At 40.6% G+C, this 12866-nt stretch overlaps 1 long non-coding RNA gene across 1 annotated transcript; it reads left to right on the forward strand.

Annotated features, from left to right (window-relative positions):
• The first annotated feature begins 5515 nt into the window (after window positions 1-5515).
• On the forward strand, window positions 5516-12475 carry LOC127964433 (uncharacterized). Its single transcript, XR_008155043.1, has 2 exons — window positions 5516-6529; window positions 12287-12475. It is a non-coding gene; the product is annotated as an uncharacterized LOC127964433 (long non-coding RNA).
• The last annotated feature ends 391 nt before the right edge of the window (window positions 12476-12866 follow it).

Genomic DNA, 12866 nt, shown 5'->3' on the forward strand with positions numbered 1-12866 from the left:
ACTCGGTCTTGACTCGGTCTCGACTAGTCCTGGACTTGGACTTGACTTGGACTCGACAAAGCCGGACTTGACTACAGCTCTACATTCCCCTCCTCAGCTCCTCCAAATTTACTTCTATGCATTCCTCTACTTGCTCCTTCTCCTTTTTATTCTCCTGTCTTTCTTTTATTATATCATCCACCGAACCCCTACACCCCTCTATCATATGTTCCACCATTTCAACCCCCTCTCTTCTCTCCAACTCCTTACCCCCCCCCCCCCCTTTCCTGCTCCTGACTTTTACTATCATTCAGAGACCCATCTTCCTCTCCCTCATTTATGACTATTTCCATACTCTCCATATTCTCCTCTGGTTCACCATGTTCAGTTTCATCATTTGTATCTTCTTCTTTTTTCATTTCACAGTCACACCTTATGAATACTTTCCCACAATCCAGACATTTATCAGCTTTACAGTCTTTCGGAAATGCCCTTGCTCAAGACATTTGAAATCAGGACAGTCCCTGAAAATGTGTCCTGGCTGCATACACATCCGACATACAGTATTGTTCAAAATAATAGCAGTACAATGTGACTAACCAGAATAATCAAGGTTTTTCGTATATTTTTTTATTGTACGTGGCAAACAAGTTACCAGTAGGTTCAGTAGATTCTCAGAAAACAAATGAGACCCAGCATTCATGACATGCATGCTCTTAAGGCTGTGCAATTGGGCAATTAGTTTAATTAGTTGAAAGGGGTGTGTTCAAAAAAATAGCAGTGTGGCATTCAATCACTGAGGTCATCAATTTTGTGAAGAAACAGGTGTGAATCAGGTGGCCCCTATTTAAGGATGAAGCCAACACTTGTTGAACATGCATTTGAAAGCTGAGGAAATGGGTCGTTCAAGACATTGTTCAGAAGAACAGCGTACTTTGATTAAAAAGTTGATTAGAGAGGGGAAAACCTATAAAGAGGTGCAAAAAATGATAGGCTGTTCAGCTAAAATGATCTCCAATGCCTTAAAATGGAGAGCAAAACCAGAGAGACGTGGAAGAAAACGGAAGACAACCATCAAAATGGATAGAAGAATAACCAGAATGGCAAAGGCTCAGCCAATGATCACCTCCAGGATGATCAAAGACAGTCTGGAGTTACCTGTAAGTACTGTGACAGTTAGAAGACGTCTGTGTGAAGCTAATCTATTTTCAAGAATCCCCCGCAAAGTCCCTCTGTTAAAAAAAAGGCATGTGCAGAAGAGGTTACAATTTGCCAAAGAACACATCAACTGGCCTAAAGAGAAATGGAGGAACATTTTGTGGGCTGATGAGAGTAAAATTGTTCTTTTTGGGTCCAAGGGCCACAGGCAGTTTGTGAGACGACCCCCAAACTCTGAATTCAAGCCACAGTACACAGTGAAGACAGTGAAGCATGGAGGTGCAAGCATCATGATATGGGCATGTTTCTCCTACTATGGTGTTGGGCCTATTTATCGCATACCAGGGATCATGGATCAGTTTGCATATGTTAAAATACTTGAAGAGGTCATGTTGCCCTATGCTGAAGAGGACATGCCCTTGAAATGGTTGTTTCAACAAGACAATGACCCAAAACACACTAGTAAACGGGCAAAGTCTTGGTTCCAAACCAACAAAATTAATGTTATGGAGTGGCCAGCCCAATCTCCAGACCTTAATCCAATTGAGAACTTGTGGGGTGATATCAAAAATGCTGTTTCTGAAGCAAAACAAAGAAATGTGAATGAATTGTGGAATGTTGTTAAAGAATCATGGAGTGGAATAACAGCTGAGAGGTGCCACAAGTTGGTTGACTCCATGCCACACAGATGTCAAGCAGTTTTAAAAAACTGTGGTCATACAACTAAATATTAGTTTAGTGATTCACAGGATTGCTAAATCCCAGAAAAAAAAAATGTTTGTACAAAATAGTTTTGAGTTTGTACAGTCAAAGGTAGACACTGCTATTTTTTTGAACACACCCCTTTCAACTAATTGCCCAATTGCACAGCCTTAAGAGCGTGCATATCATGAATGCTGGGTCTTGTTTGTTTTCTGACAATCTACTGAACCTACTGGTAACTTGTTTGCCACGTAGCAATAAAAAATATACTAAAAACCTTGATTATTCTGGTTAGTCACATTGTACTGCTATTATTTTGAACAAAACTGTATGTATGACCCTAAAGTACTGAGTGCCATCTGCCGTTTCAAATTTAGCTGTAGGGTAGTGATGTTACCTCTTTTGGAAATTTAACCTTCACATACCTCGTTCCATCAGCAATATTTGTTCCAGGATAAACTCTTCTCTTTATTTTTGTCATTGGATTAACTCCCCAAAACTTCAATTTGTTCTCAATCACTTCATCCTCCAAGTATGCCGGCAAGTGAAGAAAAGACACAATATGTTCCTTTACCTCCAGCCTCCTTATTTCGAAGAATTGACCTTTTATTCCATTCCATCCAGTAATACATCACAAAGTTCTGCACCTTCCACAGACAACTCATATTCCTCCCCATACTTTGGTCTCACAGCCAGCAATTTACCAAATCCAATCTTATCTGAAACTACTTTAATGATATCCACAGCTTTCACCTCCTTATTTCCTTTTAAGTCCAACACCACCATTGCTTCTTTAAGATAATCCAATCTTTGCTTGATTCCCCTCTGTGCTCCATGATCCATATTTCCTCCATTTGCCTCTCTTGATCCTCTATCTGCTCCATGTGGTTCCAAACGTTCTTCCAGTCCTCCTGCCATTGCCAGATCTTTACCATGTGGTCCATCCATTTTTATGTGAAAAATAGCACAAACAAAGGCTTGCCTCCAAGCAGATAAACTGCTTGCAGCTTAAAAGTGGGCTTTTCCAAACACACCCAAATCTCCTCCCACAGAATAAACAGAAAAAACTAAAATACAAAATAAAGCTTTAGAAGAGACTTTCTCTTCCAACTGCAGTCAGACACACCTTCACAATCACTCTCTATAGCCCTCAGGGTGGTATGGCCGTAAGTGAAGGAGGCTGCAAAGAGAGGGCTATTTAAAGATCAGCCACTATAATCTTCAGTGCATTATATAAGTAGGGAAGGAAACCCAAAAGCTTACAGCACCTGGTCTCCCAACCCGGTATCCCATCCAAGCACTAACCTGGCCCAAATCTGCTTAGATTCTGAGGTTGGGCATTGACCCTTTATTATTTATTTTTTTTTGCAAAATTATTAGATAATTACTGAAAAATTCCCAAAGTACTAACCTGGCCCATACCTGCTTAGATTCTGGGATTGGGCAATAACTCTTTATCTTTTTTATTTTTTGCAAAATTATTAGATAATTACTGAAAAAATCCAAAAGTACTAACCTGGCCCAAACCTGCTTAGATTCTGAGATCGGGCATTGACTCTTATTTTATTTTATTTTATTTTTGCAAAATTATTAGATAATTTCTGAAAAAATCCAAAAGTACTAACCTGGCCCAAACCTGCTTAGATTCTGAAATTGGCCATTGACTCTTTTTTGTTTTTTGAAAGATTATTAGACAATTAGTGAAAGTTTCCAAAAGTCCTACTTCGGTTTTCTAAGAGAGGGCATTAACTTTTTTTTTTATTTTTTATTTTTTTTTATGCATAACTATTAGATAATTACTGAAAAATTCCAAAAGTACTAACGGGGCCCAAACCTGCTTAGATTCCGAGATCAGAAAAGATCGGCATAGCCAGGTTGGTATGGTTGTAAACGAAGGAGGCTGCAAAGAGAGGGCTATTTTAAGATCAGCCACTATAATCACCAGTGCATTATATAAGTAGGGAAGGAAACCCAAAAGCTTGCAGAACCTGGGGCCTGTTCTTCGTACGTCGCTAACTCAGTTAGCTGGATTTGATTGTTGACGATTTGATGTGATCTTGGATCGTTTGGTTCTTCGAAGCTCATCCCGGAGCTGCTGTCATAGCAACAGGTCCGTAAGCTTAAACCTGCTCGGGAGCAGGCTTATTTCATGTAAACAGGATTAGATCGCTTCTTTTCAACCAGAACTGATACTCAAATTTATGTCTGCTACCACCGCTACTTTATTACAAGAGTATATCGTACTGATCCAGGGACAATAATTTAAAATAATAATAATTAAAAAAAAATATTTAAAAATAATATAAAAATGCTGTGTAGTCCATAACAGCCTACTATAGACAGACAGTTTTACTCACTGAAATATTTATTTGTCATAAAAGTATTACTTCATAATTGTATAAGAGTCTAACACACATGCTATACAGATAATAGAGTCGTGCATTATTTTGAGTGATGACCGCTATTATTCGAGTGGCTTGATGGAGCGCAGGAGATGCAGATAACATGATACTGACCCTTATTTATTTTTTTTGCAAAATTATTAGATAATTACTGAAAAATTCCAAAAGTACTAACCTGGCCCAAACCTGCTTAGATTCTGAGATAGGGCATTGACTCTTTATTTATTTATTTATTAATTTTTTTGCTAAATTATTAGATAATTACTGAAAAAATCCAAAAGTACTAACCTGGCCCAAACCTGCTTAGATTCTGAGATTGGGCATTGACTCTTTTTTCAGGCATAGCCAGGTTGGTATGGCCGTAAGAGAAGGAGGCTGCAAAGACAGGGCTATTTAAAGGTCAGCCACTATAATTGCCAGTGCATTATATAAGTAGGGAAGGAAACCCAAAAGCTTACAGCACCTGATATTCCCAGGCGGTCTCCCATCCAAGTACTAACCAGGCCCAAACCTGCTTAGCTTCTGAGATCAGACAAGATCGGGCATATATATATATATATTTTTTTTTACATTCGAGATCGGGCATAGCTTTTTTTTTTTTTTTTTTTTTTAATCAAAAATTGTCATATTACAACATTCTATAAAAATTTTGCACATGAAAGTCTTATTTCCTTTTAAAACAGTCTTTTGTTACATCCTAAGATGTATGTTATTGTTGCTGTTAATACTGTGTGTTAACTCTATGTAACTGTGCTTCATTGATGCTTGACATCCTGTTGGGAGTTGTAGTTTTTGTTGGTTTTCCTCTGTTCCTCCCTGTCCTCTCACAGAATACCTAATTGATGTCACCTGTTCCTCGTCAGAGCTGTGGAGAGGAGCTTGTATTTAAACAGAGGGAACGGACACAACACCAGAGAGAGTTTGGCTTGTCTGTTTTCCCAGTTGGTGGTTTAAAGGGGGGGTGAAATGCTCGTTTTCACTCAATATCCTGTTAATCTTGAGGACCTATAGAGTAGTACTGCATCCTTCATAACTCCAAAAAGTCTTTATTTTTATTATATTTATAAGAGAAAGATAGTCTGTACCGATTTTTCCCGGAAAAACACGAGCGCCTAGAGGCGTGACGTGTGGGCGGAGCTAAAGAATCATGAGCGCCAGTAGGCTTTTGAGTTGAGAGCATGTGGAAGCTGTGAAACAGATCCAGAGGCTGAAATTTAATAAGAGCAGCATCAGCAAAGGCGGTATGCTATGTGGTATGTACTGAAACTGTATATATTTGCTTAGCGGTTTTGGAAAATGACTTAGTTCCACTTTATGTCGTCTTTTTTTTTTTTTTTTTTTAAGCTGTACATGTGGAAAGTGCAGTTTGATGACAACATCGCATGTTGTTTACTTGATGTGCTTACGCGCTGATAGCTAAGTTAACAACACAGAGATATTTAAAGCAGTTTTACTCACCGCATGTGGTTCCAACACACAATCGTGACCCTTTTCCGTTGGGACTGCATTATCCTTAAGAAATAAACGACGTGGAATCCGAAATGCAGGGAACAAACAAAAACACTTGCACAACTCCGTTGATGCTCTGTAAAAATAAACTCCATCCACTGGTCCCTTAATGCTGTTTCTCTTTTGGTAATCTTTGCAGGGTTGTCTTGCCCTGGCAACCAAAAACACACTTCTTTTGTGACTTTTCGCGACGCTCTCGCTCTGATCAGGCTGTGCTCAGCCTCTCTCTGCTCTGCTATACGGGAGTGCGCGCTCTTCCGGCAGAAGAGCGCGCACTTAGGACCCATATAAGGAAATTCCGCTCCATCTAACGTCACACAGAGCCATACTCGAAAAAAACTTTCCGAAACTTGTGACAAACCGGAAGAGGTTTTTTTGGAACAAAAATACTCCTTCAAACGTACAACTTAATTTTTGAAACTTTGTCCATGTTTAGCATGGGAATCCAACTCTTTAACAGTGTAAAAAACTCAGTATGCATGAAATAGCATTTCACCCCCCCCCCCCCTTTAAGCAGTGGTGCTGCTTTAAGAAAGACTGTTGTATTTGATTGCTATTGTGTGATCAGGGCCTGTAGTGTATCTTCAAGACAGCCTGTTGTACTGGCTGTAGTGATTAGAAATGTGTTTCTTTTTTTTGTTTATTCTTCTGCCTGCAGACGCAGTAAGGAGGTGGGTGCCACTTTTATTTAATCAACTTATGCTTTTCTCCTGGTTTTGTGGAACAGTGAGGAAGTCAGGGAAGAGACATGTTGTTGATTTTGATGTTTTGTTTGCTAGGTAAGTTAGATTACTTTGTTTTCAGTTAGCATCCCCTTTTTGTTTGTTATTTTGGCCTTAACCCCCTCCTGAAGCTACAATTGTCTTATTCTTTCTTTTTGAATTATACATATTGTTAAACCTCTAACTTTCCCTTCCCCTTTAATGCTGTACAAAGACTTTACATTGTAAATAAAATCTTGAAGAGTTTCCATGAGTTTGAGTGCTGGGATTACGGATAGTCAACTCTCTCTCACTATTTTGTTTGCAAGTTCACCGACACAATTGTTCATTTTTCATAAATAGCATATGTTACTCCCCTTGTCACCCCTAGACACAGAGGGGGACGTAACATATTTGGGGGCTCGTCTCAAACTTTTTTTTTTCCAAAGAGATTATTTCTTACTCTACTTTGCTTGACTGTTTCCGTTTTTGGGCGATAGAGGAGAGACCTCTTGGAGTGGAGCGTGAGTATGGAGTTCAATTTAACAGCGTTTACTTTAGCTCCTACTATAGAAGTCTATAACAAATGCAGAAAGCAGGACTTGCTGGTGATTGCAGATTTTTTTTAGTATCACTGTTCCAAGAGAAGCTGCTAAACGGTTAATTAAAGTAAAGATTTACATAGAGCTAGTTACTGCTGGTATTCTGCCAAGCGATTCTGAAGACATGGAGGAAAATACTGAGACTGCAGATGTAGGTTCTTTTGCTGTTCTGCCTCCCAGTATTGATCCTACCAGTCCAGGCTTTGACCCTGTGCTTGCGCTTAAGTTTAAAGAATTAGATCTTGCCTTGAAGAAGCAGGAACAAGAGCTTCAAGTAGTTAATCTCCGTACATTAGAGGTACAGGATATTAAATTGCGTTCCCTGGATATAGAGGCAGAGACTTTATGGCAAAAACCTATCCCGGCACCGCGTGCTAGACTTCCCTCTTCCCCTGCTAGTGTGCGAACCACTTTTTCTTCCGGCCCTCAAGAGTCTCACTCCACTTTTGATGTGACGAAGCACATAAAGCTTGTACCACCATTTAAAGAAACTGAGGTGGATTCTTATTTTATAGCGTTCGAGCGTATAGCTGGTAAGCTGGGGTGGCCAAAAGATATGTGGGGGCTATTGCTCCAGTGTAACCTTGCTGGCAGGGCACAGCAAGTGTGCTTTGCTCTGTCAGTTGAGCAGTGTTTGGACTATGAAGTGGTTAAGACGGCCGTTCTCCGAGCTTATGAGCCAGTGCCAGAAGTTTATCGTCAGCGTTATAGAAGATTAACGAAAACAGTCAATCAAACATACACCGAATTTGCTAGAGAAAAGAAAAACCTCTTTGAAAAGTGGTGTGGTGCTGGTAAAATTTCGAGTCTTGAACAGCTTCAAGAACTTATCTTACTAGAAGACTTTAAAAATTGTGTGCCAGAGAGTGTAGTTGTTCATTTGAATGACCAGAAGGTCATGACACTCTCTGAAGCAGCGGTTATGGCTGACGAATTTGTGCTTACCCACAAAAATGTTTTTCCGGTGAACCGTATGTTTCATAATCAGCCTCCCGTTACCGAGAGTGGTGTCAGGGACAGATTTTTAGGGAGTAAATTGGAAAGAGGCTATAAGACCGTCTCGAACTGTGTTGGAGATAAGCGTGTATGCTTTTAATGTCTTGACCCTGGCCATAAAATAGTGGACTGTAAAGCGTGGAAGCAGAAAATGGGAACCAAGACTAAAAGTGTTGCTTTCATTCACTCTGCTGCAGCTGTTGAGAATTCTGTGCCATCACACATCTCTGGTTACGAACCGTTTATGTTAAGAGGAACCGTTTCGCTCTCCCCTGATTCCCCTGCATACCCGGTCTCGATTCTATGTGACACTGGGGCTTGTCAGTCCCTTATACTGGATAGTGTACTGCCTTTTTCATCTGAGTCTTATACGGGCACAAGCATCCTGGTTAGAGGTGTTGAACTAGGTTGTGTAAAAGTACCGCTACATGGTGTCTGTTTGTCATCTGAGTTGGCTTCAGGACCTGTTAAGATTGGTGTGCGCTCTGAGTTGCCAGTGAACGGTGTAGACCTAATTCTAGGGAATGATCTGGCAGGTAGTAAAGTGTTTTCATCCCCAATTATGATAGAAAAACCTGACTTGTTTAGTCGCGTGAATTTATCTACCAGTTTTTCCACTGTATTTCCAGATTGTGCTGTTACTCGTGCACAAGCCAGAAAATTTTCTGACGTCATTGATCTCTCTGATTCCTTTATTGCACCATCGTTTGAACCTGCAGAGTGTAAGCTTGAGATTGAAACTAAGCTAGATGTTCCTAGTGATGAAGAGACCCCTCTTGCAGAGTTGCCATTCCTGAAGACTGGTAGGGAGCAGCTCATTTCTATGCAACGCTCTGATCCAACCCTTAAACATTGCATAGAAGCTGCTGATGCGAATATTAAATTGCCAGCCGGGGTAGAGTATTATTGGGACAATGAGGTTTTGATGTGGAGATGGAACCCTAGACTAGCTGATGATGCTCTCGCTAGCTGTCAAATAGTGTTGCTCTTTGCTTACCACTCGCAAGTCCTAAAGCTGTCACATGAGCATGTTCTTGCAGGTCATTTAGGGATTGCAAAAACATATTACCGTCTCACAAAGTATTTTTATTGGCCTGGAGTTAAGTCTAGTGTGTCCCGATTTTGTAAAGCGTGTCACACATGTCAATTATCTGGTAAACCCAATCAGAAAGTGCCCCCAGCCCCCTTACATCCAATACCAGCAATGGGGGAACTATTTGAAAGGTTAGTAATTGTTTGTGTTGGTCCTTTGCCCAGGTCCAAATCTGGACACCAGTATATCTTGACTATAATGTGCGCTGCAACTCGTTTTCCTGAGGCTATCCCTCTGCATACTTTAAAAGCTAAAACTGTAGTCAAAGAACTAGTTAAGTTTCTTTCTACTTTTGGGTTACCTAGAGTCATCCAGACGGACCAAGGGACTAACTTCACTTCAAAGTTGTTTGCGCAGGTTGCAAAAGAGTTAGGTGTTAGTCATGTGCTGTCAAGCGCATATCACCCACAGAGTCAAGGTGCTGTGGAACGCTTTCACCAGACTCTTAAGTCAATGTTGCGTGCATATTGTTTAGAGTCTGGGAAAGAATGGGTTGAAGGCTTACCCTTGCTGATGTTTGCCGTCAGAGAAGCAAAACAGGTGTCAACTGGGTTCAGTCCAGCAGAACTGGTGTTCGGCCATACTGTGAGGGGTCCTCTTAAACTACTGCAGGAACAATTACTGTCTGCAAATCAAAGCCCAGTGTCAGTGTTGGATTATGTTAGCTGTTTTCGTCAGAAACTTCATCAAGCCCGCGATTTTGCTAAAAGTCACTTGTTAACTGCCCAGGCTAAAATGAAGACCCATTTTGACCGCAAACGTCTAAGCCGCAGCTTCCAGCCAGGGGACTCTGTATTAGTGTTGCTCCCTATTCAGAACTCTCCTTTGCAGGCTAGATTTGCTGGTCCATACTCCATTAAAGAGAAATTGAGTGAAACCGACTATGTTGTTAATACGCCTGATCGTAAGAGAAAGACTAGGGTATGTCATATAAACATGCTGAAAGCATATGTTACATTAGCGAAGTCAAATTCTTTCCATGATTCCAGTGTTACCCCTGTCATTCCTGCTGCTTGTTCACCTGTATATTCCCCTGCACAGGATGGCCTAGGCATGGGCATTGAGAACGTGTCCTGTGAACGCCTATAGAACTCAACCATTATAAATGGTCTAGAGACTTATCTTGCTCACCTCTCTACATGTCAACGTGAAGATATTGTGTGTCTAATTAGTAGGTTCCCTATGCTGTTCTCAGATGTCCCCAGTCAAACTACGGTCATTTGTCATGACATTGATGTTGGAAACTCCTCTCCTGTCAAACAGCACCCTTATCGGGTTAACCATCGAAAACGTGAGATAATGAGAGAGGAAGTGCGATACTTGTTGCAGCATGGTTTCGTTCAACCTAGTCAAAGCCCCTGGAGCTCACCCTGTTTGCTGGTACCGAAGCCTGACACTACGTATAGATTCTGTACAGACTATCGCAAAGTTAATAGTCTTACTAAACCAGACTCTTTCCCTTTACCTCGGATGGAGGAATGTGTGGACCGAATTGGTGCAGCCCGCTACATCACTAAACTTGACTTACTAAAGGGCTATTGGCAAGTGCCACTAACAGACCGGGGCTCTGAAATTTCTGCTTTCGTGACTCCAGATAACTTCCTGCAATATTCTGTAATGGCCTTCGGGATGCGAAACGCACCAGCCACCTTCCAGCGTCTTATGCACAGAGTGTTATCTGGAGTAGCCAACTGTGAAGCTTATCTGGATGATGTAGTGATCTTTTCAGATACATGGGAAAACCATCTAGAGACGCTTACTGAGGTTTTTAGTCGTTTGGCTGAAGCTTCGTTGACGTTGAATCTGGCAAAATGTGACTTTGCAAAAGCCATTGTTACATACTTGGGTAAGAAAGTTGGCCATGGTCAAGTTTGCCCGGTGGAGGCTAAAGTGTTAGCCATCCTGGACTTTCCAGTTCCCATAAATAAACATGAGTTGCGTAGATTTTTGGGTATGGTAGGGTACTACAGAGGATTTTGTGAGAATTTTGCCACCATAGTCTCTCCATTAACTAACCTTCTGAGTCCCTTTAAGAAATTCCTATGGAGTGCAGAGTGTGCCAACGCTTTTGCTGCTGCAAAGGACATTATGTGTAATGCCCCTGTGCTTGCTGCCCCAGACTTCACCCTGCCTTTCCAGTTGCAAATAGATGCCAGTGCAACTGGAGTAGGAGCAGTTCTCCTGCAAGAAGATCCTTTTGGAGTGGACCACCCAGTATGTTATTTTTCTAGAAAACTTTCCAAATGTCAGCAGAATTACAGCACCATAGAGAAAGAGACTTTAGCTCTCCTCATGGCTTTGCAACATTTTGAAGTTTATGTTGGAGGTAGTTGTACCCCAGTGTTAGTTTATACTGACCACAATCCCCTGACCTTCTTATCTCGAATGTGTAACTCTAATCAACGCTTGATGCGCTGGTCCCTTATTGTACAAGAGTACAATTTGGATATTCGTCATAAAAAGGGTTCCGAAAATGTCATTGCAGATGCACTGTCCAGAACCAATAGTGCAGACAGTTGACCTGTGGATACTTTGCCCCTATGTACGTGAGTACATGTTTTGATGAATCGTTACAAATTACGGTGGTAATCTGAAAATTTATGGGTGGGGGTGTTACATCCTAAGATGTATGTTATTGTTGCTGTTAATACTGTGTGTTAACTCTATGTAACTGTGCTTCATTGATGCTTGACATCCTGTTGGGAGTTGTAGTTTTTGTTGGTTTTCCTCTGTTCCTCCCTGTCCTCTCACAGAAGACCTAATTGATGTCACCTGTTCCTCGTCAGAGCTGTGGAGAGGAGCTTGTATTTAAACAGAGGGAACGGACACAACACCAGAGAGAGTTTGGCTTGTCTGTTTTCCCAGTTGGTGGTTTAAGCAGTGGTGCTGCTTTAAGAAAGCCTGTTGTATTTGATTGCTATTGTGTGATCAGGGCCTGTAGTGTATCTTCAAGACAGCCTGTTGTACTGGCTGTAGTGATTTAGAAATGTGTTTCTTTTTTTTGTTTATTCTTCTGCCTGCAGACGCAGTAAGGAGGTGGGTGCCACTTTTATTTTATCAACTTATGCTTTTCTCCTGGTTTTGTGGAACAGTGAGGAAGTCAGGGAAGAGACATGTTGTTGATTTTGATGTTTAGTTTGCTAGGTAAGTTAGATTACTTTGTTTTCAGTTAGCATCCCCTTTTTGTTTGTTATTTTGGCCTTAACCCCCTCCTGAAGCTACAAGCGTCTTATTCTTTCTTTTTGAATTATCCATATTGTTAAACCTCTAATTTTCCCTTCCCCTTTAATGCTGTACAAAGACTTTACATTTTAAATAAAATCTTGAAGAGTTTCCATGAGTTTCAGTGCTGGGATTTCGGATAGTCAACTCTCTCTCACTATTTTGTTTGCAAGTTCACCGACACAATTGTTCATTTTTCATAAATAGCATATGTTACTCCCCTTGTCACCCCTAGACACAGAGGGGGACGTAACACTTTTAACATTTTTTTTCTAAAAAAAGACTCAAATCATTACCATAAATATTAAGAACAATCTAAATTACATTTTTGCAATAATACATTAAAATGAAAATATGTAATTTCAAGGAATGGATTCCCTTTTACAAATTTTTTTACAAAAACTTATTTTTCATCTTTCATATTATAGTAACCAAAAAGAACATTTATAATAAACCACATCTTTATCCTAAAAAAATTGCACACAGGTATTTTTGTCTTCTT

This window comes from Carassius gibelio, chromosome B9 (assembly GCF_023724105.1).
Source record: "Carassius gibelio isolate Cgi1373 ecotype wild population from Czech Republic chromosome B9, carGib1.2-hapl.c, whole genome shotgun sequence".
NCBI classification, from domain to species: domain Eukaryota; kingdom Metazoa; phylum Chordata; class Actinopteri; order Cypriniformes; family Cyprinidae; genus Carassius; species Carassius gibelio.